The sequence below is a fragment of the Macrobrachium rosenbergii genome, chromosome 54, assembly GCF_040412425.1.
Source record: "Macrobrachium rosenbergii isolate ZJJX-2024 chromosome 54, ASM4041242v1, whole genome shotgun sequence".
NCBI classification, from domain to species: Eukaryota; Metazoa; Arthropoda; class Malacostraca; order Decapoda; family Palaemonidae; genus Macrobrachium; species Macrobrachium rosenbergii.
The window spans coordinates 33,008,956-33,036,258 of NC_089794.1; the positions used below are offsets into that span (position 1 = coordinate 33,008,956).

At 37.0% G+C, this 27,303-nt stretch overlaps 1 long non-coding RNA gene across 3 annotated transcripts; it reads left to right on the top strand.

The window, feature by feature from the left end:
* On the top strand, positions 1–26,166 carry LOC136834947 (uncharacterized). Of its 3 annotated transcripts, none has more exons than XR_010851931.1 (4): positions 1–681; positions 6,999–7,090; positions 13,174–13,280; positions 22,724–26,166. It is a non-coding gene; the product is annotated as an uncharacterized lncRNA (long non-coding RNA). The 3 variants fall into 3 exon arrangements; XR_010851932.1 differs by having other exon boundaries at positions 1–568; XR_010851930.1 differs by having other exon boundaries at positions 4–863.
* The last annotated feature ends 1,137 nt before the right edge of the window (positions 26,167–27,303 follow it).

Genomic DNA, 27,303 nt, shown 5'->3' on the forward strand with positions numbered 1-27,303 from the left:
AAATAACATTCTGTGAATAAGTCCATCTCTGAAATCGTAGTAATTTATGGTAAAAGTTCGTTTCCGGTCCGGAACTCCAGTTCCACATGAGGGCTAGCACTAAGCATGGCAAAACAGTGATTCATCTACACCAGAGTTTCGTCGTGTTTAGTATAGGACCCTGGGGGTTCAAAATGTATTTCGCCTTGTTTAGTACTACCCCTTGGGGATCAAATGTTCCTTCAAATATCCCTAAGTGCATTTCCAAAATTGAAACTGGGAAAAATCCTCAATTATTTACATATATATTTTATTTTTTATTGTGATAAATATTAGTTTGCAATAGTGATGGGTATAGAATTTTTATATTTCATTTTTTATGAAGATTCGAAAGATAATAATAAATCGAGTAAGGATGTCGGACCGGAAACGAACATTATCCTAATTTATTTCATTTTCTAATATACATATTAATGTATATGTCTACTCAGTTTTCTGTGAATGTTTATTTACTGTAACCTAAACATCGTAGACTTTCGTAGTGCCTGGAACGAAAGATGGCGGACGCTTCTGTGGATTCTGGAAACTGGTAACGGTCGAGTTTCACTTCCTGAAAAACATCGTTTAAAACTCTAACTCTTTCTCTCAGCCAATGGAAGAACAAACTACCAACTTTACCAAGCCATATAGGCAACAAAAGAAGTCAGTACAAATGTTCTTTAACTTCTCTTAAGTGAGGTTCTGTTGAGGACTCGGAATGGCTAATTGAGTTCTTCCTTTAGAGTCCTTTGTTAAGTTATTTCATATGGCGTATTACTGAAGCGGCAACTTTCATGACGACGCTTGTAAATTAATATATATTACCGAGTGCCTTGTTTTCCAAGGTAAGCGTTGCTTTTATTGGAATGTGATTTTAATAGTTTTCATAATGGCAGCATGCTTAAATTTGCACTATATAATTGGGTTGACAGGTGCTCAGATGACTGAAAATGGCGAAGGTATTTCCCTTTCCTTGAATTTAGTTGGTGCTCGTTTGAGTAGTTAGCATAATATCTGGGGTAAAGTGAATAGTAGATGTGTCGAAAAACAATCCGTATTCTAATTTGTAAAAAATTGACCTGTGAAGCCTATAGGAAGGCGGCTGAGTTACGGACGTAGGCCTACACCCCCATTTAGGCGCTTATAATCGGTGTCAAATTCAAGCTGAAATTTTTGAAGTCCCTAATGATCAACATCGAATGTAAAGGAGGTCGAATATGCAATGCACTTGCTTTTGCAACTTCCTTTTTTTTATTTTTCATTATATAAACCAGCCGCCTTCTAGGCCTATTCATTGCAGGAATGGGATTTTCACAACTGGTATTTCCTGGTAATCCTTTTCATTTGACTCTGAAAAGGATTTGCGAATTTCCACGAGAGAGAGTTGCTGTGAGTTACCAGTGTGAGACAAGTGTCTAACCTAACATAATTCCCGAAAGTGGTGAACCCAAGGAATATTTTGCTTAGGCCTAATCGCATAGGCAAATATCCTATCATAGCCTGAGGGCGTATACATCTCGGGAATGGCTGAAAATCTTGAAAGAATAGAACTCTGTTATCTCGATAAACATTGAGACAAGTAGCTTTTTACTTTTTTTTTCTCGTTTAGATAGGCTATGCCCCTCCCCCCCTGGCTTAGGCCTAGCTAGGGCTGGGTAGGTTTATGAAAGGTTAGGTGAGCAGACTACAGGCTAAGGATTAGCCGTAGGGTAAAAGCAATGGCTAGGCCACTTGCTTGGATCCCTCTAGGGGGCTAGTGCCACCAGTGCACCTCACAGGGTGCACTGTAGGAATTACTAAAGGTTCCTTGCAGCATCCCCTTGGCCTCTAGCTGCAAGCCCTTTCTCTCCTTTTACCGTACCTCCATTCATGTTTTTCTTCATCTTACTATCCACCCTTTCTTAACAATTATGTCATAATGCAACAGCGAGGTTTTCTCTATTAAACTTTTCAAACCTACCTGCTCTCAATTTCCTTTCTAGCACTGAATGACCTCATAGGTCCCAGTGCTTGGCCTTTGGCCTAAACTCAATATTCCATTCCACTTCCATGAATCCTTGATGTATCCTATAGTACAGTTTATAGGCAGTACTGTAAGCTGATGTATCAGTAGGTACGATTCTAAATTGTGTGCTGCTCAAATTTCCAGAATTTTTCAAATTATTACCCCTAGCTGGGCATAACCTAGTCATTGTAGGAAAAAATAGCTGTATCCTCATGCTCATCTGGAGAGGCGCACGGTGAACTGTACGTGTAATTCATCAGTGCCATAAATTTTCTGCATGCATAGCCCTTCATTACATTGGTGTATGGAGCATTTTAGTTTTTACTTTAAATACTAGCCACACTGGAGTGCAGTATGTAGTACTGGTCACATGGGGATTATTATCAAATTATAGAGCTGTTCATATTAATAATGTCAGGGAGACTTTGGGTAATTCTAAGCCGGCTGTCCGCGGTGAGCTAGACTATGGCAGTTGACGTTGTCCTATGTTATTTTACATGCTTTACAAGAATTTAAAGTAATATTTTGTTGGCCAGCTGTAACTAAACTGTCATTGACCTTTGAAGACTACGCGGCTTGAATTGCCTAACACAGGGTAGGTCTAAGCCAGCATTCCACGGCAAGCCCCCCCCCTCCGTAGCTAATACAGCAAAATTGTAACCAGTAAACGCCTAAAAATACCAACATAACGCCTAGAGGTGTTTACTGGTTACAATTTTGCTGTATTAGCTATGGAGGTAGAAGCGGGCTTGCCGCAGAATGCCGGCTTAGACCTACCCTGCGTTAGGTAATTCAAGCCATGTAGTTTTCAAAGGTCAATTACAGTTTAGTTACAACCGACCGACAAATATTACTCTAAATTCTTGTAAAGCAAGAAAAATAACATGAAAAACGCCAATTGCCACAGTCTAACTCACGACTTAGAATTACTGACTTATGAACTTATTCTGATACTTGAGTACTGGCTGTAAAATATGCAGCCCAAATATTAATTGAAATATAGGTATGCTCCACACAATTGATTTTGAGTTTGAAAATGAAAGTTCACAGATAATAGGCCATGTAGATGTTAAATTGCTAGTCACAGATTTTTTAGCCAAAAACCTGTCAGTTTATTAAATACAGTAGAACCCCGATCCTTGACGTTAATCCATTCCAGACGAAGCGTCGAAATGCGATTCAGTCAAGATCTGAATAAATTTTTCTCATAAGTAACTGAAAATGGATTAATCCATTCTTGACCACCAGTCATTACCCTAACCTTGGCTTTTTATACGAAACATTACACAAATTACAATTAAATTAGTTCAGATTTAAATAACTAACCGTATTAGATTCGCTTTTTTCATTTTTAAATGTATACTGTACTGCATAAAAAAAAAAAAAGACCAGCCTACGTCCAATGCGGCCGTATTACCAATGGTTGACTGAGCACCATAGCCTAGGCTAGGCTACATCCCAGTATGCACTGTAATGGGTAGGCGCAAAAACTGTTACTAATTTAATAAAGCGTCTTAAAAGAAGCCTAATTATTACAGTAAATTAATAAAATATTAAAAATTAGCTGAATTATGTCAGTTATCACAAACTTGAGAAATATTGCCTAAGTTACGTCGGCAATATTTTTTGTGGCATGAGTGGATGTAAATAAACCAAAACGCCACCCTGGTGACCTATCGCGGTCATATATAAACATTGTTTATGTTCACTATCAGTATTAATTTATGGTAAATTTCATACAGTGTACTGGAATAGTGTGAACAAAATCACTTAAAAATATCTCAAAAAAGCTGGCTTTAAATGACGCGTGGGAACAACGCCAAGTGGCGGCAGCTGACCAAAACTTTTGTTTACAAACATTCACAAGATTCATCGGGTTGGATTCTGGTTTGTTGTTCGAGCTCTGATGCAAAATTTGTTCAAAATTTTGCGTCGAAATCCGATTATGTTGAGTTCTGATATGGTCAAGGGCCGGGGCTGTACTGTACCTTTGGGCAGTTGGATGTGGGTATAGCCTATGTAGGTTTTCATGCTTAACATTGTTTTACTGAATTTGATGGTTTCATGATCATATGCCCATTGCATGGATCAATATTTAACAGTTGTGGCAGATAAAATTGAATGTTGCAATCCTAGCATAGGCTAATGGGAAAAATTTATAAATATAGCCTGTGCATCTTCAAGGTGTACTGAAATACTGCTAACAGTAGTACAGTGTACCAATAAATTTTCCATAGTGGTGAGGTATGGGCTTTTGAATTTGGCCTTGGAATTATAGGTTTTATGCCTACTACAGGGCAAGATCAATGCTAATTGGGATAGGCTATGTGGAATGTAGATTACACCACGGAAGGCATATCGTGTAGAGTTTAACTGCACTGAAATGGTAAAATCTTTATACAAACTGTGCAGGGAAGTATGCATATGTCTTCTGATACGATGTAATTTACTCTACAATTTAATTCCAGGAAATACAACAGCTTTTATGTAGCACATATATTATGTAGTGTCAGCTGTAAATTATTGGGAAGTTTTTGGTCTTGAAATGGGGAAACAGATTTTTACCTTACCAGATAATGTTTAAATTATACAAAGGAAGTTAGTTTTCGTATTTACGAAGCCCAGCTTGAACCACTCTGTCAGCCATACAGATTGCAGCAATTAGGACCATTCTACCCTTAATGGCAAATCACTCAAATTGCTATTTGGATTTATGAGTGAGATAAAAGATGTATTTCCAGTTTTATATGTACGTATTCATTTTAATGAATTTGTGATCAGACTATGAATAACAATTGTTTTGCTCACCTGTAAGTGTTTGTAACACTTTATATATTTAACCCCAGAGCACCTTCATTGCTTCTCTACATCATGCATTGAGGTGTACAGTACATACTGTAATTGGTGTTTAGAATGGAATCCCTCTCGGCCGTGACATTATTTTACAGTCCATCATTAACTAGAATAAACCACAATTGTTGCTGTGTGAAGAATGGGTGTTTGTATTTTTCATAGCATTTTGCATAGTTCCGAGTGTACAGATATGTTTATTGTGTTGGAAAGGCTAATATAAGCTTGAGTTGAATTTTCCTATACATAATCCTCAAATGACTTGTACTCATGTTTAGGTTACTACTGTGCTAATCAAATGAAAATTGCAAATCTCCTAATTTTGGATGATGATGCTTTTTAGACGTCTTTTTAGAGATACAGTATTTTAGTTGTGCGACCTTGTGGGTTAAGGCTTTTGAATATGGATGGGGAGATGTTTTGCTACTAAAGAAGTTTTATGATATTGTATTTGAAAGTATAGGGTAGTTGCCATTGAATTGTTTAAAGATTCCCAATGAACTATGATTATGCAGTTCAAGAGGTGTGGGTTTATTTCGAGGTAGAGTTTTGTAGGTTAGTTGCTGTGCTTGAAGCATAGTTATGAGCTTTGGCTAAACTAAGTACTACAGTGTATAGCAGTCTCTTAAGTGTCCCTTTAATTATTACTGCTTTTGGATAGACAACACCCATAAATAGGTAGGTTAACAAATGTATTTCTATGGGACTTTGTATTAGTGTAGGATGGCTTCTTCCCATCAAACTTAGGATGATGTCTTTCAACTTTTTCAGTGTACCAAATATGGATTTGGTTAAAACTACAGGCAGTATATATTAAAAGTAAAGCTAGACAGCTAGTCATTTAGTTTTATTTCATTACCTGGTCTTAAATGTATATTAAGAAGTTCTGATTAGAGATATTATGCATCCATATTGAACTTATTGTAAACCTTTGAGCAATGTTGGTTCCCTCCCCTTTACCTTGGTATTGACCAAGAAGTGTGTTTTTAACTTGTACAGTTATATGGGCTTCAAAATTGTTTGTCACATTTACTTCAATAACTAATGCTGGGTTTTGATAATTTTATAGGAGTCAACTAAAAGCCTAAAGGAATCTTTGTTTCATCAAGACCATGAATCAGGTTTGCACGTTACTAGCCTATGCTTGAAAATTATAACATTGCATTATTAAACAGGTTTTGGAATGGAAAAATGCAGCTAACACAATGAATTGAGTCACTTTTTGAAAGTAGTTCATTAAAACTTCTGGTCCTTAGCCTAGTTCTAAATGTGTGTGTTTTATTCAAGGCTTTTATTAGTGTGGGGTCATAATGAAACTTATTTTTGTGAAAGGCTAGCTTAGTATTTTCTCAGCTACAAGCTGTTGAGAGAGAAAAATTTTCATAGGAGCATCCTGAATAATGAGGAGGCATGACAGGATGAATAGTTTCATTGCACTGCTGTTGCTGGTAAAATGCAGCATCACAGTATACTTTTCCATTACAAGTGTTCACTATTGTTAGCTGTCAACTTTGGTTAGTACAACGTATAATTTACAAGAAATTACTGTCTCTTGAGTTAGAACTTTTCAGAGGACTACTTCCATTTATAGTAAGACTGTTAATACTAAGCTGATGTTCATTTTCTTTAGTTTAAGCATTGAATTACCTGGCACTGTAGCAGAAACTTTATTATACAATAAAGTAAAGGATATCTATTATCAGATTGTGAACTGAGAACCCTGACTGTGGTGTACTATTTAATGGCATGAAGTTAGTAATATTGTTACTGATCCAGGTTTTTAGCAGTTTTTGTTCTCAATTTGCTATTCCTGCAGAGTGGTTTCCCCAAATATATCGTAGAGGATAGCCAGGAGAAGGTCCAGGAGGCATACCTCCGAGAGGAGGCTAGGAAAAAGTCAGTACTGTATTAGTTTAGGTGAAATAGGTTGACTATTTTTCATATGTAATCAAGCAATAACCTAAATACGTATATAGTATAAAAGTTTGTATGACTTTTTGATTGCCCAGAGTGAGTTTTTTGTATGTGGCTACTGACTTTTACATATCCAGTGTTTACAGCACTACTAAAACTGCATTTTTAGTTATTGAATTATCATAAGTGCCAAAGGTTATCATTTTTCCAGGGCCATAAGAGATTCTCGCTCTGAGTTGTCTGCTTTTGCATTGCTCCAGTTTGAAATTCATCAGTGGAAAATTGCCAAGGGATTAAAAGGAGGTAAGTTGTTGATGAAACTTTTCTTTGTGGGGGAAAGTATTTGTTTAAATGCCTTGTAAATGGGTCCACCAAAGTACCAGCAGCCAGTTTAATTATGTTAGTGCACAAATTGTTTATGCAATTTGCACGAGGAATTAAAGTAAATGGGAAGATTTCACCATTTCTTTGAGAAGGACTAGTTTTAGGAATAGCGTAACCATGTATAAATGAAAAATCTGTTATAAACTAGAAGCCAAGGGAAACATTAATGCCAAGTTTCAGGGGGATATGGGAGCTGGTAAGTGAACATTTTTCCATTCATGGTAGGTATTACCAGTCTGTAACGAGTGGTTATCTCTTATATTTTGGTTGTTCATATGCTTGGTAGTTTTATTTCTAATATAAGGTAGTTAACTAGCCTAACCTACCAAGACTAGGCATGACAGTGCTCTTACACGATGTTCAGGCTACCTAGCTCTCCCCGACCAGGCCATCAGGTTTTGAAAGGTGAGGTTAGGCTATGTCCCTTTAATCTCACTTCTTATTTTGCACCTGACCAAGCTGTCTCAGTTTTGGGGCGAGGTCCTTCTCCCCACACCAGTGGCATTAATCCTGGCCTTCCTGACCAGACCAAGAAGCTTGGTTTTGGAGGGCAGGCTAGGATTAATTAACTCCATATTCTTGTGTATGTAGCCTAGTCCCTGTCATTTTTACCTTAATGATTAGATTTTAGTGACGTTGCCTCAGGTTGTCCTCGTAAGAGAAAGCCGTTAGCTGCATTCAGCACTCCCATATGGTGGTTATAGTCTCCAGGGTGCAACCCACCTGACTGGTCACTATTCGCCGGGTTTCCGCCACTCACTACCTTTCCCATAGGGTGTTTAGTTAGCTCGCTTCTAATTGCTTTAGTGGTTAGTAGCTGGGCGTCAACATTGTCCCGCAGATGCATAATAACAGTTAAGGTACCTTAGAATTTACTTCTCCACCGGACTAGCTGTGATTTTTCGTTGTTTTTGTCCATTTAACCACTCCGTGGATATGAGTCACGGTTGTTGGCGGTTTCCATTATATGATTTCCGCCTGGGCATTTGAAAGGGCTATATCGACCCCCTTGATACTGATGCCTATTATGAGACACAATGAGGTTTCAGCGACTATTCATAGTGTCATAGAGTGCCTGCTTATAACATCTATATAATAAGTTAACCATTCGGTAGTTTAAGCAATGTTTTAGAATTTGCTGCGGAATCAGTTCCGGCGGGTTTTGCCTTGTTGATTCACATGTATCATCACCCATAAGCTAAGTTGATGTAATCTCTGGCACGGACCTAGTCTGGCGAGTCTTGCTTAATGATACTCATGTACCATCATTTTTACAGATGGTACATTATCAGAAACCAGGGTGCTCAGCCGTTTCTCCAGCAATCGTGCCTTCAGCTGTGCAGTGCATGTTGGGGACCTGACTGTTTGGCACCCGGACGGCTGTGAAATTTGTTACACTCTCTACTGGCGTCCGATGAGTCGCTGATGAGAGTCTGCTAACCCCCCTTTGATATTGATGCCTCATATGGAAACATACGAAAATTTGGGAGAATATTTTCAGTAAGTCCTACCTTCTCTTCCAGTCTAACCCAGCAATCGTGCTCTTCGCTGTCAACCCTGAAGACCTGGGTCGGCAGATTTGGGAGGAATGATCAGACAACCCCTCGTGCTCTCGGAGGAGATCTGTAATCTCCTCTCCCTGGTGCCCAAGACGACAAGAGTTGGCCGCAGAGAAGATCGGACAAGAGACGGAAGAGGTGGCGGCTATTAACATCCACCTGGAGCCCATGAGCGTGGATGACCAACAGGTAGAAGGTAGGGTGGTAAGTGAGGCAGGCGAGGTTAGTCTAGATAGAACTTTATTTAATTCACCTTCTTCCTCTTCCTTCCGACGCCAAATCACATACATAAATTAATCCAGGAATGGACGTGACATCCATCCTTATACACATAAGCTATAATCATGAAAATAATAAACACACCAATGAGAAGGCACCAACCCGCTGGTGGAGGAAAGGAAACTAATAAAAGGCTCAAAATCTGTGATCAGAAAATTGAGCCTAGTTCATATGTTTAGGCAAAGTACAAAGCCCTGAAACTAAGTTCCTAGCCTCCAACCAACGACATGGTAAATTCTCCAGAATATGCCCCAATATGGAGTAAATGAAAGTGCCTAGCAGAATATCGTTCTGCTAACGATAATGTAAAGCTGAAGGCCGAAAACGCGACAGAGGCAAACATGGCCGATGTTCGGCTGTGCACTGGTAAACATATTTTACGTACCGATCATAAATATTGTGCCTCTCACGTTAAACAAACCAACCAGGAAAGGGGTACTGAACTTAGATGGTGTGAAATCCTCGTGGGATGACATGATTAAAGCAGAATATGATGAAATCACACAGAAAAAGAGAGACACGGTCTTCTCGTGTTTGTGCTAAATTTTGGAACGACCTTGGCGGGTGCGTGGCAGCCAGCGGAGGTAAGGGTTAGATCCGCTCCCCTCTTTTGGGGACTTTGAGAATGGAGAAATCTGTTGGGTGAAGCATCTGTGATAGTGGCTCCCACTCACCCCTTAGTGCATACCGACACCTTTATGGTGCTCAATCCAGGGGTAGTAACCTTGGCATTGTGGATAGCTTTTTTCTCTGGTATATTTAGCAATATTTATACCTAGAAATGTGTGCTATTGGAACCATTTCACTGGGTGACACAGGTCTTCCCCCAGAAATAGATTTTTCCGTTGTCAAAATCCCTTTATTGAAAGGGGTGAACTATAAAGGATAGCTTAAACTTTGTTGGACTCTGGTAAATATAATTAGCACTGCATACAAACTGAGTGAATGAAAGGGTAACCATTTCATGACTTCCATTAATAGAACTGTTCTTAGGTTCAGGTGACAGTGGATAGCTCTACACCTTTAATGAATTACATACCAACATTTGCGGATCTGAAGCTAAACATGTCAGTTTTATGGTGGGCAGTGTTATTGGGTTTTAATTTTTCACTTGTTCCAGAACTTGTTTATGGCTGTTTCCAACAAGGATCCAAGAATTGGTACTTCCCAAAAATAGAGCTTGCTGACCTGAGAGTGGTGGTGGTGGTGAAGATAAAGCTAAAAGTGGTTTGGCTCTTCTTAGTTTGTAACTGAAAGACTTCAGCCTAAATTAAGCTAAATGTGGTTCAGTTATTCTTAATTTGTGATGTATTTCAATAATTTACTTAATTTATTTTATTCCCATTACTCTCTGTTTGCTCTATGCTAATGGAAGCTTGAACTTCAAGTCAGTGCCTCCCTGTGGACGTGTTCCACAAGAATACTCTTTATGGAAAGAGAATACTGTTTATCTTCTGAATATGAAAGTCTTCAGCCTAAATTAAAGTAACTGTATTGAGTTTAATTCCTTGTGGAATCTTCAGTTCAGAAAGTCAGCAGCACATTAAGTTCCATGTTGAATGGAGATAATTGACAATGCATAATCATGATTAATAGGTGTTTAAATTAGTGTTTTTGGTCAGGACATAAATACTTGAGCTAAAGCTCATTTCCTTCCTGAGTTAATTAATATATAATTATATAGGTTAAAGTTAATAGGTTTATGCCAGCAAAACATAAGCACTAGTACTAATTAAGAAACCCCACTGGAAATTTGTAAGCGGAAGTTCAGTAAGAAAGTAACTTCAAGCAGCCTATACTTTTAAATTTGGTGTTCCATTTTGTTACTAAAATTGTAAACTGGTCATGCTACTTAGTAATTTTCATATGAGGTTACCAATTCATGTATTAGCTTGACAGATTTTTTTTACAGCTGGAATGTTGTTGGTAGTCTTAAATACCACTTTGTATTTTTATGTATACCCTATTCAGGTAGTTCCTCTGAAAAAGTTGTAGATTCTGTGCAGGTAATTAAAATTAGTTTAATTAAAAGTAAAAATATATGTTGTTGCCCATTCCATTTTATCTAAATTAAGCCAGCCATGTGCTAGCATGGGCTCTTGCTCTTCAGCAGTCTGTAAATATTCTGTTCAGCGAAGTTAATGTGCCACATAATGTGTGTAAGGATCAGAGCAAATAGAAATCTTTATTTCCAACAGTTGTCTCAATCAGCTAATTAAATTGATGCACCTGAATTGGAAACAATGCAATTTTATGTAGTTTGCCAATTAAATTTCCAGTGGCTTTTGTCTTCATAGCGGTGTGAAGTAACTTTCCATACACAGTCTCCTCAGATATGAGGTAAGGAGGCTTCTCAGATTTGCTTTTATTTTTTAACCTTGCCTGAGAAATGGTATGATGAGAAAATTTGGATTTTTCCTTTTATTAAATATTCTGATGTCCTTAGTATTATGCATAATTCTTTTATTGTAAATGAATTACATTGTAAATTTTATCAGGTTCATGCGTGGTTGACATTACTTAAAGCTGCTGCTGTCTGAATAGTTAGTGTATGGAGTTAGTTTATAAGTTCAAGATTTGTTAGTGGCTTTGGTGCAAGGAATAGTCCTTTTATTTTTTAATCTTTTAAAATATCTTTACTGCATTGACACCACTTAATAAATTGATGAGGGGTTATTTTCAGTTTGCTGTTAATTTAATGTTTGAATTAGAGACTTACTTAAGACAACTCTATCTAATTCCATATTAATCAGTGCCAAACCTACTGTTGAATTGATATGTCCCATGCCATACTTTCTATTTCGTAACTTCTGGGAACAGCAAATATTAATTTACAGTATCTCATGTAATTTAGAACAAATTCTTTTCTGTTCTTCTTCTGAAGGACCTTTGGTGAATTGAATATATTACTGGTGAAAGTTTAAGTTGAAAGGAAATTGCATATTTAGGAAGTGGGCCATTAGATTAGAAAAGGTGCTTAAAAGTAGATAGATATAGGTAACCCATGAAATGACAGATCAACACATGAATGTAATTTGTGGGCACTTTTAAATTGTTTAATCAACTGTTTTTGACTACTGTTCACAAAGATAGATGAAACCAGGGCTAAATTGTACAAGCCACAGATGAAATTAACCTGATTAAAATGTCAGTAGCCATAATGCTTTTCTTAAAATTGGGCTATTATGTCAGTATGTACTGTATTTTGGAAACTTGCCTTCAAATTCACATTGATGCAATTTCTAAGCTTGAGTGTTTGTTCATGCAGTAAACATTGTTATAAAAAGCATGTACTTAGTTTATTAGCATCTAAAGTAAGCTATTGAAGATTTAAAATTTGCTTTTTTAGTGGATGTATTGTTCTTCATTGGTGGGGTGGGTAGAGCTCTCAGCTAGCACGCTGTTGGCCCAGCATTCGATTCTCCGACTGGCCAATGAAGAATTAGAGGAATTTATTTCTGATGATAGAATTTCATTTCTCGTCATAATGTGGTTCGGATTCCACAATAAGCTGTAGGTCCGTTGCTAGGTAACCAGTTCGTTCTTAGCCACGTAAAATAAATCTAATCAGCTCAGTGGTCTGGTTAAACTAAGGTATACTTAACCTAAATGGATGTATTGGGCTTGAAATCCTGTTTGTAGGATACATTAAATATTTGAAGCATTGCATATTCTAAATAAATTTTATACCTTATCTTGAAATGTAGCATGTTGTAAGTTGGGGAAATTGTAATGGATAACCAAAATTAAGAACAGCAATAAATTGTCATCCATTTAGTAACCTGTTTGGTAGAAGTAGCCAGTGCCATGTATGGTACAGTAGTAGTATGGATACAATCTGAAGTTTTTATAGGTGATCCATAGGTAAGGGATACAGTACTTGAAGCTTTGTTGGACATAGTCAAATTAGCACTGGATAGGAAGTGATGGTACAATGTAAATTTGAGATAAGTCTTTCATAAATAAGAACTAGGATTGAATGAAATGTAGGTGTCAAGTTTGTAATTTTCAGTGTTAGAACTGCAGTATTGAACTTCTGTTAAGTTAATATGCAGCAGCACACCTATAGTTAATTACTTGCTTAACATTTGCAGAGTGGGTGCTCAACATGAATTTTATGATGGTCAAGTGTTAATGGGTTTTTAGCATTTATTTTTGTTCCAGTTGTGTTTGTGGCTGTGCAAAGAGGAACCTAGAACTAGTTGGACTTGCAAAATTAAAGTCTTCAGCTGAAATATTCAGTACAAGAAGTCAGCAGCAAAGAATCTTTGGTAAGTGATAATGTTAATTTCATGAATGTGCTTGGAATCTGGTAATTCAGTATGCTGTGTAACCCAGTTACGAAAAGTTTTGTTATAATTGAGTTGAATTTAGGAATTCCCACCTTGCATCTTCAGGGGTGATTGAAGTAAGGCAAGCTGTCAATGTCAACTTCAATCACTCACCAGCTGTGGTCTGCTTATTTTTATAGCTCTTCAAAAAAAAAAAAAAAAAATAATTAAATCAAGTGCATCATCATCAGTTCTTGACATTGAAGGTGGTTCTTTTGGTCCAAATAAATATTACAGACTTTGAAAATCAGTTGCACTGTAGTTATGTGGAGGGTTTAAGTTAAGTTTATCTCTGCAAAATATGAATGCTAATACCGTAGTTAAGGAATCCCTTCAAAAGTACATGGTACAGCAGATTGAAGGTCAAAGTAAGGGAGACAGTTGAGGCTTACAGAGTAGGAGATGAAACAGGGTTTGGACTAGGATGCTTTAGTAGTTATACTGTCTAGTGTTATGTATGTAACTATTCTAATAGACAACTGATTTGAAGTAGGCAGCACCCTTGAATGGCTACTCCATTTTGTTATGGTATTGTATTACAAATACTATGTCGTTCACATACGGAGTACTGTACCCTATATTGCATGCGCTGAACTCACTGTGAACTGACTAAAGAGGGGAATAACTTTGGGGAGAGATGGGGTTACCCACGCTTTCCAAGAGAGGCCATACATGTTAGAATTGGCTGAGTACCCTTATCCTGTGTGTGTGTGGGGGGGGTGTTTGACCCTATTTTTCTCACATGAATAAATAGAATCAACACTGCGGCAAGGGTCATAATCCGCCTTGTAACATTTTGTCTCCCATTGTGGTCATGTAGAGGTAGGGGATGTATACACGATTTACTCTGAAGAAGGTACTGCTTGGTCCACTCCCTGCTATGGTGGTAGGTGTAGAAAGCCTAGGAAAGTTTCCCCTGGCATTCTTAATTCATGGACCCACACCAAAAATGAAGCCTAGTCCCTCCAGAATCTTCCAACCCCTAGTGGCTATCCTCCTACCCCTTTTCCCTTGTGCTTCTGCTTGCAGGAAAGGCAAGTTGCCATCCATCCCTCAGATGATGAGGCTAAGCAAATTGTTTGTCAAATGCAGGTACGGAAGGTTTGGCCTTCCTTTCATATTGCTGGTACTTGCTCCTCTCACCCTTCCATAACAACCGGTAGGAAAGACTGGGAGCAAGTCATGATGACTAATGTACTAGTGTTTTAAAGTGTACACAGATGTGAGTGAAGTAGGCATGTGCTAGAGTGCTAACAATTAGCATTCCTTGGTGTCAGACCATGGCAACTAAATAAAAGCCCTCATGAAACAAATTGCTCAGAGGGCTTGGCCTTGCAAGCTGCCTCATAAGTGATAAACCCCCTTGTAAGATTTTATTAATCTCCTTGGGGCAAACCCTCTCGCTACATTAGACTTGATATGTACATCAGTTGTCTCAAGAAGTGCCTTCGAATACTAACTCTTAGCTTTGTAAGCTTATGTGAGTGTACACCACCTCCAGAGTTAGGCCTTCCTGAGAGCTCATGACATCAGGGGCATGGGAACCTTCCCTCACCTGTGATGGGGCCGGTGTCTGTCAGTCAGGCTACCTTCATCTCATTCTACCTGAGGGATGTTGCCAACAGGTCACCAGGGACCTGGGGTGGCTGCTCAACAAAGTGGTTACTGGGTCCTGGATTGGCCACCCTATGTTTTATTAGAGTATTGAGACTTAATAGTTCATTGTGGGAAAATATGGTTTTCACTCATTTCTATCCAGTCCTCCCTAATCAAGATCATTCAAGCTGAAGTAAAAGCTGAACCCGAATGAGTTCAAGGTAAGTATACTATAAACATCAGTTTATTCCTGAACCGTGTAAGTTGAGAAAAAAAATGCTAATTGGCGGAAATTTTTCCCAGGAAAATGTTTTGGGTCTCCTAAGTGTCCCTCCAGATTTGTGTCATACAGAAACTCTTTTGGCAGCCCACAGCCACTTGTTGCCAGGGGTGGGAGTAGTGTTGTCGCTCTTGCTTCTGTTGCACCTAACAGGTTGTTGAACTTTCCAGGTGGGTGGTACTTTTTTTTTTTTTTTTTTTTTCTTATCTCCATGGGCATTTCTTCCCATGTAAGAAAGGTGTAGTGTTTATATCCCCACAGGAACAAATGACAAATTTTTAAGTTATTTTTAATTTATTAGGTATACAAAATGTAGACTTTTATAAAAACCCACTTCAACTACCCTTTTACATTGTGGCCTCTTGCCAAAGGAAAAGTGGAGATCATGGATGATCATCTTTCCCCATCCCCACCAGGCTACCCTTCTTAGTCGTCAGTTAACAGCTAGTCCAGCATATGAGCTGTAGGGTACTCGGTATGAAAGGTTGTGGTTTGTGTATACCTAGGAAAAATGTAAAATTAAAGGTTTCATTTTGCCAAAATCTTGTTAATAGGTAATGTTGTGTACAGTAGTAGGTATAGACAGGCTTCTTATTTTGAGTGTTAGTAGGCATTAAAACTTATTTTCATATTAAAACTAATTTTCATATTTTTCCAATCTTAAACACCATATTTGTTCTACCTAGCACTTGTTCTCTAGGTTTTTCAATGAAATTTTAGAAATTTTATTAGTTTCCCAGCAATACTTGAAATTGCATTTGGTTTACCAAACTAACCAGTGAAGGTGAACCATGAATGCTAACTGGTCGAGTTAAATCTGGAAGAAGATTGCCATAAAAAGAAATTCTGGCCAAATAGCCTGATTTTTACTGAAGCATGAATTTGAACAAACTGCCTTAAAGAGAGACTTTCTGACCAAGTAGCTTACTTGTTGGTTAGTGTACCCTCTAGTAGTTTGTAGAGAATATAGTAAATAGGTATGTCTATTTTTAAGTTTGTAACACCAGCTTCTGGAAGGATGGGCAACAGCACGTCCTTCTAGCAAGGCGGTATAGAAGAAATTGAATATGTCACGGCTCTTTCATGTTAAGGGAGGTCAGCTCATGCCTCCTCTCTCATTGGATTGGCTGAACCCATTTGCCACCAATACTTTTTTTTTTTCAACTAAACTGAGTTGTTTCACAATTAATGTAGGTTTGCTAATACAGTACTGTAATATGTTTAATATAAAAAGATAAATGAATTGTTAATGGTAAGTGAAATCCACAAGATTTTAATCTATGGAAAGTGAAAGCCACAAGATTTTAGTCAATGGAAAGTGAAATCCACAAGATTTTAGTCCCCTTGAATATAGAATCTAAGGATGCCCCTCAAAGGGGTGCTCCTAAATTTTTTTACCTTGACTACATTTTTTAACCTTGACTTCTATTATGTCAGTGAGAACCATTGTAGATTTTTTCAATTTGATATTAAGCCTAATTCTTGACTATAGTTTATTTTATCTGGATCATGTATGTTTAATGCATCTGCAAACATCAGCAGCTGCATTTATAGTACTGTACATAAGGAATTTTAAGCTCAGGAATTTTGTCATTGACTGTTACACAGGGAGTAGTCCTTCACCTTTGGTCTTTTTATTATTATTATTATTAAGTCAAGGAAGGCTATTTTAAGCTTTGTTAATCTATTGGATTTAGGCCTTATAGGCAACTAAATCCACATGTTATTTCACCTAATGCCTAATCCATTGCTAATTTGATGTCATTTGCCATCCTTGAATCTCAACTTCCAGGAACAGTCAGTGTTAGGCTTTAACTTCTCATTGGGTAATTTTGAACTCAGAATTCCTGTTTCTACATATCTTCCCTTGGATGAGTACAAAACATGTTGGTGGTAAAACTTTGAGTTCCAGAAAGGAAGTAGCCTATTTATAAAATGGAGTTTTAAGAAAATCCACCTTATCTAGAAACTTGAAAGGTTGTCTGTTGACTAGATTACAACAATAAGAAAGGTTTAACTTTGTTTTTAGAAATAGTACAATTGATTTTTGTGAATTATATAAATTAAGCAACTGTTTTGATACTGTTTTTGAGGATTCTCTCTGTTAGGAAGGGGATAATGAGGTTCAGACTCTCAAATCAGAGGTAAATTGTAGAAGCCGAAGATAGTATGAAATGCTTCAGTTTTATAGGTGGTAAATATAAGCCTTTGATTTGTTGCATCAGTGTACTATAGGTAGTACTGTACTGTACTACTTGAAAATTTGCGGTTTGAAGTTAAATCCAGTTTCCTAATCTCAAGAGTTCAAAATTCTGTCAACTTCAGTATTCTAAAATAGTTGAAATCTGAACAGTATCTTGAAGGGAGCTTTTAATCTGAACAGTATCTTGAAGGGAGCTTTTAAGTTTTAAAATATTCTTGATTCTCCAATATTGTACTGCATTTGGTTTTAAATCCCAGCAGAGGTTGGTTAAGTTTTGTGAAGCAAAACACACTGCAGATAGTATACCAGTTACACAGATATGTAGCATGTTGTAAGTTAAAGAAATTATGGGTAATTTAGAACAAATACCGTATATTTATTTGGCGAGTTCTCATGAAGCCTGCTGGTAATGAGTAGAATTAGCCTACAGTGCTAAGTTCTGCAAATGTGATACAAGTAGTCTGGTAAGCAGTATTGAATGTGGTGCAGTTGAAAATGATATACACAGTATTGAAGTTTTCTTTGAAATTGAGACCCCTTGCACATGACTATCTCATGTGGGCGTATTTATTAGGTTCATTTAAGTAAAGGGTATCATAGTGATTCATGTAAGGGTTAACAAAAATCTTGTAGTTTTGTAAAAATTGTATTAATTGTGATACTTTTATCTGAAAAATCAAAGTAATCTCCCACATCTTACATTGTTTAAGACAAAGTGATAATTGAACTTTTCAAATTCTTATGCCTTCATACATGAACCTTGCTTGTTTTTAATACCATACAATTTAGTGTTCAAACTAACTGTTTATAGCAATCAAAGGTCCAAATAAGAATGTGACAATTTGTGAAATTCAGCAGATGATTCACTTTAATTTAGTAGCTTAATTTGTTGACAAAAGTACAGATGTTTTTTATATCTTGAAAGAACGAACAAAAATCCTCATATCTTGAAAGAATGGAAGAACAAAATTCATCATCTGAGTCGTCATAGCAGTGGTTCAGTGTGTGGGGTTGTGTTCATGGTAGTAGGTAACCGAACTGGCTCAATTAACATAGGACATAAGGCCATTAGTTGTGATTCAGGAATTTGTCTATTAGCCTACTCAAAGAGCAAACCCCTCGGCTACCATGATGTGTAAACTTACCTGCTCACGTTACTATTGTAAGTTACATTTTAATTGGTTTTAAGGTTGTAAATAGTGTTACCTTGGTTTGCAGTAAGCTGAACATGCAGATATGTGCCCTTTAATTTTGTTAACATTTTATTAAGGCTATAAGGCTTATGCATACTCAAACTTCATGCTGAGCTAACATGACTCTCCCTGTGGACGTTTTCCCTAAATTTTTTTTTTTTTTTTAAGACTGCTACTGGTGTGCCTAGGTATTTAGAGAGCTCTCTCTTGGTTTGCAGCATAAAACTGGTCTGAAGATTTAGTAGTCTGCTCAGCTTCTTTGGTAACCTAAAGTATATGATCTCTCAGCATTCTAGATAGAGCATGTTGGTACTCTTGATGGAAGATTCAAAATTATATATCCATGGTTAAAATGTATAGTTTCTTTTTATGCTCTCCATTTTGAAATAGAGCATTATATTACTGTATTGGGCAGAGTTTTGGATTTTCGAAAATTGCATATTAAATACTGATCTTGATACATAATAAAAATGGGCTTCCAAATACTACCTAGGTGACAGGTTCATGGTGATTGAAGTACATTGTAATTTAAGAAAACACTTTTTAATTTATTCCAGTGGTAATAAAATTTTCAACTAAAAATTGTAGAATTTGTGAGTATTTGGTCACTTGTATTTCTTTGCATAAGTTAATGTCAGCTGTAGTTTATATAGTTTGTTCCATTTACTGAGTACTTTTTGACAGGACTCTACATATTTGAATGTTTTTGCCAAATGTCTAGTCAAGAAAATTAGCATAAATTTGAAAATTATTAGTTTACTTTCACAACTTTTCTCTTTAGTGTTAAACATTATCCAGTTGTTCATATATAGGTCAAACCTTTGGTCTTAACATAAGGGGGAAAACTTCTCTATTGCCTGCTGAGATCTAGTTAAAAAAGGTAATAGGAATTTGTTGGCAATGGTGGCTTTCTCACATATTTGACAAACCCCTAATTTAATTTAATTCTTTGAGTTTCTCATTGTGCCAATTTTTTTTTTTTTTACTTCATGGTCCATGTAATACAGTACTGTACTTAGAAGGTGGAGGTACCAGCTTGTGGCTCACACTATACATCTCTGGTCATTTTCATTTGTGTGCTTAAAATAAAAGGGAGAAAAATCAAATCCTGAGAAGGCTGACAGTTGTACCAAGGCAGCCTCGCCTTAAGTAGTTAATGGCAATGCTGCAGTAAAGGTTGAACAGGAGTAGAGGTCATTGCAAGTTGCAGGTTTTTTGTAACTGGTCAAGGTACTTTATTTCTTCAAGATCACTGAAATTGCATAGGAACTTGACAAGGTCGCAAGTAACTAACTTAGGATTTTGCTCTTTTAAAGTGTAGCTTGCTTCCTTATCAGTTGGAATTTGGATGGTAAAAGTTACATTCATGGTAATCGGGACATACAAGCTAGTGGAATTTGTAGGCACTGTTAGTTCTTCCTAAGGTTAGTATGCTAGTGATCTGTGCATTACTTTTATAATGTACAGTGGGACTATAAACGTTGAGTGTATTTGTGGAATTTCATGCTGTTTTGTGAATCAGATTTGAGCTGTTGGCTGAAGTAGGCGTGGTCAGACATTAAGTAAATGTTTTTTTTTTTTTTTTTTTTACCTGGTAAACTGCATTCAGTCTGAAGAACGCTTAAGTATTTTGGAAGAACCAACAACTTATATCTGAAACCCTTCACTCATTTATTTCAGTTACCAGTGTTAGTAATCTATATACTGTACAGACCACTGGTTTAATTTGTCTGGAATTTTGAAATTGTGCAATTTTCAAATATGGCAGAGTACTTACGGTTTGTTGGGCAACCAGACCAGCAGTATTGAACATTATTTCTTGGATCCTGGTGAATTTTTGTTTATCGGGGAAACACATTGATGCCTGGTGTTGATTTTAATACTGGTGGTAAATATAATTGTAAATAACTGACATGACGTGCAGGTGCAGAAAGACACTCTATTTTTAGAAATTCATGTTGCTCTTGAATTCGGATTTTAACGAGTACTGTACTTTTAGTATGAATGAATTTGTGGCAGCATATAGTACAGTAATATGAAAGTAGATGGGAGTATTTGAAATGTTTGTAAGAAAGTAATGTACATGGTAGTATTTTTTGTTCAGATTGAAAAATGTAAAATAAGCTCAAATTAAAACAAATTAACAAAATACTGTATTCAGTATTATATGGCTGCCAAAACTTTATAAAAGAAAAAATTTTTTGAAGTTGAACATCTAAAAATTTATGTAAGGCATAGCCATTAAAAAAATTCACAAGCTTATAGAATACAATTAACGTTAATTTTCATGTTTTTAAACATTGATAACAAATCTTCGTTTTTAAACATTTACAACATCTAGGAGTATTACATGTGCTTAAAATATATTGTGAACAAGCATACTTCATTCCTTTGCCAATTATATCAAGTCTTGCCAGAGATTTCACTCGAGCCACCCACAAGTTTTCTTTGAATAGAAAACAGATCATTGATATTTTAGTAGGTACCAACAAATGTTGAATGGCCATGAAATAATTACGCTGTTTTATGTTAATCAGCTACTGTATTCATGAAAGTAAAGTCACCTTGTACATTTTCAGGGATTTCTCAGTTTTCAGATTTTTAAAGCAAAAGTAAGGATATACATTTCTATTTGTGGAGTGTTTACATATAAAAAAAAATTACCTGCCTCCATAGCTTTGTCCTTAAAAACATTTTGACTTTTTCATAGAACTTACTACCACCAAATGTTCCAGTTGCTTAATATAACTACTTGAGGTTAAGATTTGAAAGTTTCTGGGCTGGGTTTTTTATTTTTTTATTTTTTTATTTTTTTTTTTCTACTACTACTACTACTACTACTACTACTACTTTCTGTCTTCGTCTAACCACTTGAACCTTCTTTTTCATAGTTTTAGATGCTGATTGGCTGAAATGTCCTCACACTTGTTTTAGTCAAATTTTCATAAATCTATTAGAAAATTTTAATTTTAATCATAACGTTAATTACTAGTGCTTAGAGGTCGAGTTTTGGGTTTATCTTAACAATAAGATTTGGTAAAATGTGAAAATTTAAAAGCCCATTCAACCAGAAGCCCAAAATCTTTCATTTTAGTCATTGACACTTGTCAATTTTTGTAACTGCCTCAGGTCCTGTACTCGAGTTTAGCTGATGTAAGTGGTTTCCTACTATTACATCTTTTAAACCTGTTACTCTCAATTTTCCTTTCAACACTGAGTAACCTTACAGGTTCCAGCACCTGGCCTTCAGCCTAAATTGTATATTCTATCTAAACTTTATATTCTGTTCTGTTAATTTGGAGAGAGATGTTAGGTGGCTTTAGGACAAGCAACTCAATATTTTGACTAAAACCACAACTGTGAAGCCAAATAGTTTGCTCTAATAAATTTCCATTGGTCTGCCTTATGCAGGGAACACTACTAGCACATTCTGTTGTAAATGCAGGCTCTGAAAAATATTAAAAAATAGCTTATTACTCTATATCACCTTAAAACTTAAAATTTTATTAGGTTAAGTAAAAGATTTTCCATAAGTGAAATTTTATTGGGTTAAGTAAAGATTTTCCGTAAGTGAAATTTTATTAGGTTAAGTAAAAGATTTTCCATTGGGTGAACTACAATTTTTCCAGAAGTGATATGTTTATAATTTGTAAACTGTATTCCAGAAAATTTTCAACAAAGTATAATAAATATGTAGTACTTACTATGTATCAGAGAGAACTTACTTATTCTTCCTCCATAAAAAGTGTACATAAGCAGAATTTGTTTTACAAAAATCACATGAAAAAAGTAGTATGTACCCAAAGCTTTCCAAATCGAAGTTTCTCTTGACCTATCAGAATACAAGATATTCAATCTGCTGTAATAAGTACTGGGATTTTCATGGTCATTTGTACTTTCATATTTTTGTCTTTTTGACTGCTTATCATTCTCAAGGTTAGTTTGACTTGGATTGGCAGAACCATCCACTCAACATGTAAGATTCCAACCTTTTATCTGTGTACGTATATTACCACTAAATTTATTTACCAGGTGCAATGTCCTGCACATTATTTTGGAACTAGTCAGTTCCACTTATTTTTCAAGTACTGAAAGGTTTTGTTTATTGCAGATTTACCTGTTTGAATTTGATAAATCTTGGGGTAGCAGCAGCCCAACTTTCTAAGGTCACAGCAATTTATGCAGCTCAACAATGGATTAACTACTGAAGCCAGAACACCTGGACTTGGACCCCAGCTCCCCTACAGAAGTGGAGCAACAGCACTGCAACAAGACGTTCTCTAACTTCGTTGAAGAGTCTGGGATAGGGCTTAACACACCAGACAACTCAGGGCACTAGTAAATAACATTACCCCACCAATCTGAATATATCAAGGAATGCACAGATTTTGAAACTACCATTGCTAACCTAGAGAACTGTATGTAAAGACCTCTTATGAAATATTTGCAAGGTATTCACTTGCGATGTGTCAGCAAAATGAAATATTTGCAAGGTATTCACTTGCAACATGTCAGCAAAGACCTTAGTATCTAGAGTTTTTGAGAGAGCTATGCAAGTTAGGTAAGGACTGTAAATTAGAGGATGTTCGTGCAGAGTAGTACAGAGGAACTAATTAGAGATGCCTTTAATAATTATTAAAGGCCTAGCTTCACCTATGATTCACCAGAGTCTTCCAGAAAACAAAACTCGAGATCTACAAGCAGCTCATAATCAAGTTTATTCTTCAGGTTTAGCCCAGCACAATGTCAGTGCTTATAAACCTTGGACTCCATTGGCTGTACATACTGCTGCCATGGTAACCCTGACCAGCCACAGGCAGCAGAGGACAATCTGGTGAGTGCCATGAAGGACACACCGCAGGGTTGTGACAAGTACTGAAGAGAAGTAAACACTGGCAGCTGCTCTCTCTACAAACAAAGGGTGTTAACTGTCCAGCATATGGCATTACTTGCAAACATTGTGTCAGGAAAGGTCATTTTCCTCTGGTATGCAAGTCAAAATTAGTTGCAGGCACTACTGAGCAGCCATCGCAGCAACAAGCTATGTACAGATGTTACGTGCACTTGGTGATTCTTGCAGTGACAACAGGTGTACAGATGAGGATGATCCATGGCATTTAATGCTGCAGGTGCACTGATCAGGGTAAGGAAGTTGATTCTTGCAGTAACAACAGGTGTACAGATCAGGGTGATCCATGGCATTTAATGCTGAAGGTGCATTGATCAGGTAAGGATGTCAATCAGGAGTCATTACACAAACTTGCAACAGCAGGTAATTGTAGATCTATCTCTTCTCTCTAGACAAACTTTTGCGTCCACGTCTTGGATTAATGAAAGATCTGTGCTCTGGAGTATTACTTGGCACCAGGACTTTTAAAAAAAAAAAGAAAATCAAATGTAACCATAATTACTGGTAATGACTCCTCGTGATCTATCAACAACTGCAGTGGAGGAACCATCTCTTTTTCCAAATCTATTACCTAAAACTAAACACATTACTAGGACAAGAAATCCACTGAAGAAACAATCTGCTTGCAGAAGGCATAATTGAAACTAGCATATTTCCATGGAGGGCACAGGGCATGGTAGTGAAGGTGTCAGGAGGAGGGTTGTGTTGATTTATTCCCAAGCTTAAAATTAGTAAACTGTGTTGGTTGGTTACCCACTACAAGAACTGACATGGTGAATGACCTCCCACAGTAAGGTGCGTTTTCCACCTTAATAGACATAAGTGTATATCACCAAGTGCTGGACATATGTTTAAGATTGTACAATTCTTTCTTGGTCATGAGTTTGACTCCTTACCCTACAATGTTCTTGAATACTGTTGGAAATAGCCAGGCTTGGGGAGACTCCGCCCACTACAAACCTGGGATCCTCGAGAGCCATGAGGATGTTTGCCTATATGCAAAGTGGATACAGGATTTCGCAAGCAAGATTCAGCCACTAGCAAGGGCAGAGATTAACTAGATGAAGTGGCCTTGAAAGCATTGAATCTACTTGAGCAAGCACTTGAAAAAGCCACCCTTCATTCACTATGTGGATGAAAACTTACCTTTTGAAGCTGAATGTATGGCTCTGAAGTGTGTGTCTCAGCAGTACTAAACTAGGGTGGTAAGCCACCGGCATTCATGTCTAGGACTACAAGGAAGTCAGGTGCACAGTATCACATAGAAAGGGAGCCATGGCTACCCTGGCAGCCCAACAATGTTTTGAACTCGTCACTGACCAGCACACTATAGCTAATATGTTAACTAAAAATAAGTACAAAGATCAAGAATAGCAAGATTCAAGATTGGTGAATGGAACTTACAATCTTAGTTTTACACATTGCAGTGTCGTCCAAAAAAGAAAATTTTGCCTTCTGATATTCTGTTATCTGCATCAACACTTACTCAAATCTATATGATGGACATTGTCGTCCTGGAGTGGCCTGTCTGCTGCAATTTTAGAAATCAAAGAATCTCCAATTCTCCACAGAGGATGTTAGAAAGGTCTGTGCAGAGTTAGCTGCAGTTCTACTAGCCTCAAGAAGTAATACACTTCAAGGCCACAAAACTGGTGGAGAGACCAAGTATCAACTTCAAGTGACTACTTCCAAAAACACCACATAACCCCTATTTACTCATGGTTGTTGTTGAAGACTCTCACATTTCCCCTTTGCCTTCCCATGTCCCAACATGAACATGACAACAGTAATTAAGTGTCTAGACCTGATATTTAGTCCGTGGGAAGCCTAAATACATTCCACTCTAATCAAGGTACATCATTCATGTCCAAAGATCTTAAATCCTCTCCGAGAAGAATTGCAACAAGTTGTACTACCTAGTATTGTCTTATCAGTAATGGACAAGTGGAAAGGCTCAACAGTAACCATATGGAAGGTAATCTAGTTTGCCCTCAATCACACCATCTGCATGATCAGCACATGGAACTGGTGCTTTACTTTGCGTTGCATACATCTACAAACATTGCACCACATATGTTTCTTTGAGTTTCCATGTTACTCATCTGGGAGTCCTCTTGCCTTATTGGCTCATGCTGCCAGGACCAGTACTGTTAACATGATTTGTCCAAACAAAGAATGAATGATTGGTGGATGAAGGTGACCTCTTGGATGGGAACCAGACATAAGCTGCCACATACATTAGGATGGATGAGTGAACTGTTCAGCTTGGAGGGTTCAGGTCAACTGTCCCACCACAATTACTACCACTGAAGACCAGGAACCCTAGCCCAGGAAGCAGACACACAGCCTCTCACCCAGAAGTTGAGGAGAGGGAGGCTGTTAACTTATTCCTATAGTATGGGGAGACCAACAACTGTACCTAAGGCTCCAAACTGATATGGCTTGGAATGATTATATATAGATTTGTGTTCAAATAGGCTAGTATATTGTACAATACTGGCATTTTGTTATAATGCTCTGCCATCAGATAAATATGGTCTGTCCATTACTGTACAACATTTTTGATATTGGATGGGTTTTCTCAAAATGAGGGGAAATGTTTTGTACTATGTACCAATACAGTTTTCATAAAATTCTCATTTGTATTTAATACTTTTTTTTTGTCCTTAAGTCTTTTGCTTAATATATCATACCCGAGGTTTGTTTACAACATGAATTGGCAGGACTGCCCACCTGAAATGTAAGATTTTTCAAGTTGCAATGTACTGCACTTTTTGGAAAGTTTTATTGGGCACAGTATTTTTTATATTGCTCATTAACAAGCTTGCAACAGCAACCACAACCAAATCTTTTATCACACAGCTGTAAAAGACCTGTCCATGGAAATTTTATAATGATGATGAACTTTGTTTGCTTTTTATTTTATTATACATCCTTTACGTTGCTGGGTGCCTACTTCCTGGCTGGATTTATGGTTTTTCATTTAAGTTGAAAATAATCAAGTACAGAACAGATTTGCTTAGTTTCATGTAACCACCATTGCTAATTGATTGGAAGCCGTTCTCCATTCCTCATGAAGCAAATTGCATGTGTGGGGTAATTTGTGTGAGGGTAAGTAGTGTATGGTTCCATATGAATGTTGGGGGTCTAAACTCCCTGGATATGTGCTGTATTGCATAGATCCTTGATGGTCAACACTTAAGAGGAATGATGATGGGTTGTGTGCTACATGTTGAAATATTTTGATTGCAAGTTTATAACTTATGCAAGAAACTATTTCAACATGAATTTCTGTAGAGCACAACCCATTACTCTGAAGTATTGCCTATGAAGGATCTATGCACGAGCATATTTCCAGGAGATTGAGACCCTTGTTCATATGCAACTACACAATACTCCTAACCCTTGCATATGCAATTTGCTTCACGAGGAATGGAACAGAACCACTTTCAGTCAATTAGTGATGGTGGTTACATGACACTAAGCAAATCTGTTCTGTACTTCTTTACCTTCAACTCGAGATATGAAAAACCATTGCTATACTAAAGCCTTAATTCCAATGAGGAAGGTAAGCAACTGCAGCCAAGAGTTTTCTCTCAAGGGGGATGCATAAAAAAAATTTTGTTAGCAAATATTGTCAGTCAGTCAGTCATGTAGAGTTAAAAGGAAGAACAAACATCCAACAAAAATGGTGCTGGAAAATAAATCTCAATACTGAAATGGTTTGGACAAGTGAATGTTATCTGTTAGCAAATATTGTCAGTCATATGAGGCTCAATACC